Raw genomic sequence first — 3,784 nt, 5'->3', positions numbered from 1 at the left:
GGGAGAAGTGGCTCCCGATGCCTGGGAGGAACAGTCCATATCACAAGACCAGCATCAGCATGGGAGTGAGCTTACCCACTAGCCTGTCTTCAAAAGGGAAAACTTACTTGTTAAAGTCATAAGACCTTAAATGATTGTGATTTGGAGTTATCATGTCTAATAAAGTATGGGGAGTACATTTATTCATGTTGAAATTATGATGGAAATAAGTGAGCTTAGGCATCACAAACGTCTTCCCCGCTGAGCCAGGAGGACTCCTGCGCCGGGTGGTCGGCTGACCTGCTGCTGCCTCCTGAGGACGCGGGCAGGGGCTGCACGAGCCTGCAGCGCCCTCTCGGGCGGAGCACTTCAGAACCCAGGAGGAGCACCGAGAGGCCAAGCTGACCCTCCACCCACCCAGCCTGGCCGCCCCCCACGCCCCTGTGCAGAGCTGGCAACACCAGCCAGAGAAACTCATCTTCGAGTCCTGCGGTTACGAAACCAATTATCTGGGCTCCATGTTGATCAAAGATCTGCGAGGGACAGAATCCACACAGGACGCCTGTTCCAAGATGCGGAAATCCACGGAGCACATGAAGAAGATCCCCACCATCATCCTGTCCATCACGTACAAAGGGGTCAAGTTCATCGACGCCTCCAACAAGAACATCATCGCGGAGCACGAGATCCGGAACATTTCCCTGCGGCCCAGGACCCAGAGGACCTGTGTACCTTCGCCTACATCACTAAGGACCTGCAGACCAGCCCCCACTATTGCCACGTCTTCAGCACGGTGGACGTGAACCTGACGTACGAGATTGTCCTGACGCTGGGCCAGGCATTCAAGCTGGCCTACCAGCTGGCCCTGCAGGCCCAGAAGGCCAGGCCGATGGGGGCCTCTGCCACTGAGGTGATGGAGACCAGATCTTCCAAGCCGGTGCCGAAGCCCCGGGTGGGCGTGAGGCAGTCAACGCTGGATCCACCTGACACGAACCCCAACGCCCAGTCCCACGCCAGCGTCTCCTGGTCATGGACCCCAAGCCAGATTCTAAGCGGAGAGTCAGCAGCAGCTGCGCCACCGAGGAACCGACTGTGCTGCAGAAACAGCCGTGCGGAGCGCGGGCTCCCGCCACCGCCGCTGCCGCCAACGCCTCACCTGCATTGGAGACCCAGGCCCACCTCCGCCCGCGGGACTCCCCCGGCTGAGGGCCCGGCCCGCCGCCAGGTCTCGTGGAGGGAGCCCTGTCCTGGGGCCGAGCAGCCCTCCAGCCTCTAGCAGATGAGACTGGGACTCCATAAGCACTAGAAGTGACTTGTCCAGAAAACGTTTTTTAATAGATTTTTTTTTTTTAAAATAAAATTAACTTTTAACACTTGGCTCAAATTAAAAAAAAAAAAAAAAATCAGCAGAAAACATGCTGACATGCTGACATGTCTTCTTCACTCCTTCGCTTTTAGTCCAGAAACTGAAGCTAAGAGTGGAGTCTCAAAAGTAAATTGCTAAAAAGTCTGTGACCTGCAGGCTTGGGATCTGTGTGTCCAGCCCAACCTCTTGCGGTGAGGAGCAGTAAGTGGTGTCCCCTTGGTATGTCAGGAGTTTGAGCTGGATCCCGCTCCTCATGGGTCCTCTCACTGTCATTTTCATCATGTAACCCTACTGCTCATGTTGCCATATGTTTTGCATATGCCTTTTCTTCTTCATTAGAGTAAAAACATCTCAAGAGTAATAAGATTACTTATTTGGAGTGTAATAAGGTTATTGCTATTCTGTGGGAGGAAATACCTAGAACTAGCCACATTCAGTATAATCATAAAATAATATAAATGTATTGATATGATTCAGTTAACAGAACATTTCCAGATTTGTTATACAATTGTATGATGGTTCTTATAGTACTCTGACAGAGACAGATTTTATTTTCTTGGTTTCCAAAATCACTGTGGATGGTGACTGCAGCTACAAAATTAAAAGATGCTTGTTCCTTGGAAGGAAAGCTATGGCAAACCTAGACAGCATATTAAAAAAACATCACTTTGCCAACAAAGGTCCATCTAGCCAAAGCTATGGCTTCTCAAGTAGTCATGTATGGATGTGAGAAGAGGACCATAAAGAAGACTGAGTGCTGAAGAATAGATCCTTTTGAATTGTGGTGCTAGAGAAGACTCTTGAGAGTCTTTTGGATGGCAAGGAAATCAAACCAGTCAATCCTAAAGGAATCAACCAAGAATATTCATTGGAAGGACTGATGCTGAAGCTGAAGCTCCAATACTTTGACCACCTAATGTGAAGCTCCAACTCATTGGAAAAGACCCTGATGCTGGGAAAGATTGAAGGCAAAAGGAGAAGGGAGTGATGGAGGATGAGATGGTTGGATGGCATCACTGACTCAATGGACATGAGATTGAAAAAAACTCCAGGAGATAGTGAAGGACTGGGAATATTGGCATGTTGCAGTCCATATGTGTGTATATACAAAGAGCTGGACAATACTTAGATCTGAATAGCAACAATAGTACTCTGACTTTGGCTGTACCATAATAGTACAGATAAGAAATCTGAAGAATAAAGATTGCAGAACTAAATTAGGACTATTTTTCCTCAAGCTTTATTCATTGATTTTTCAAAGTGGTGCTTTTTTTTTTTTTCACTGCAGCATACAATTCCAGGAAGTGGGGATGGGAGGATGAGGCTAGAAACAATAGTGATTATGAATTTATTCAAATTATGCTAATTGAACATTGAATGCCTGCAGTAAGGGAGAGGGGATACTATAGACATTGTCAGTAATGAACAGGACGAGGATTCTGAGACCAGGGAAGTGAATGTTCTAGAGATGCTACGCCCCCCACTGTAGAACTGAAGGGGCCATAAAACAGGCTTTAGTTTAAAGAAAAAAGAAATTAAGAACTAGCCTGTAAACAAAGATTGAAGGAAATTGTGGTTAGGATTATAGGGAAAGTTTTCATAGAGTAGAACAGATAAATATCATAATATATATGCATATAAGTGCCTACATATACACATACACTAGATATATGTATGTGTATATGCATTTCTATATTCTGATACTTATGTATAATGTGTGTATATACAAATATGTATCTATTTTCATCTATTTCTAGATGAGTAACCTTAGGAACAGGGAGGCCTGGCGTGCTGCGATTCGTGGGGTCGCAAAGAGTCGGACACGATTGAGCGACTGAACTGAACTGAACTAATCTTAGGAAATTTAATTAACTTCAGTTTCCTCAACAATAAAATGAAGTTGGTAATCGCACCTAACTCACAGGACTTTTGTTGGGAAGATTAAGTGAACTGATACAAGAAGCATTAAGTAGTGGTGCTGTCCAGACTAAACTCATTATACACAGTCCTTGTTGTAATTAACACTGTAGTTATCACACTGTGCCAGGTAGTGCACGTAACACTTGTCCCAGTTAATAAAATGTGGAGTCCAACATTTCTAGACATTCATTGCCTTTATACTATGAAAAGGAATTACTATGTCCTGATAAAACTAAATTTAATTTTAAAACTCCATAAACACAGTTAGAAATGGTGTGAAATGAAGAAAACAGTTTGATACCTCAGGAAAATTGCTGCTTGAAGAAGTGCCAAGTGGAGGCTCAAAGCCCTGCATCTCTTTCTGGTGTGTGGTTACTCCCAGACTGTCTGGATGTGATGTTTACACAGGACCTTCAACCACGTAGCGTTAGCATCTTCAAACAGGAATTATGTTTGGGATCTGACCAGAACTGGGGATGGCAGAGCAAAATTGATACAGATGATGGTGTAATGTGCTCA

At 45.2% G+C, this 3,784-nt stretch overlaps 1 pseudogene; it reads left to right on the top strand.

The window, feature by feature from the left end:
* The first annotated feature begins 356 nt into the window (after nucleotides 1-356).
* LOC122438919 lies at nucleotides 357-1,255 on the top strand (annotated as a pseudogene).
* Nucleotides 1,256-3,784: the final 2,529 nt, after the last annotated feature.

This window comes from Cervus canadensis, chromosome 3, assembly GCF_019320065.1.
Source record: "Cervus canadensis isolate Bull #8, Minnesota chromosome 3, ASM1932006v1, whole genome shotgun sequence".
NCBI classification, from domain to species: domain Eukaryota; kingdom Metazoa; phylum Chordata; class Mammalia; order Artiodactyla; family Cervidae; genus Cervus; species Cervus canadensis.
This window is presented reverse-complemented; position numbering and strand designations above follow the sequence as displayed.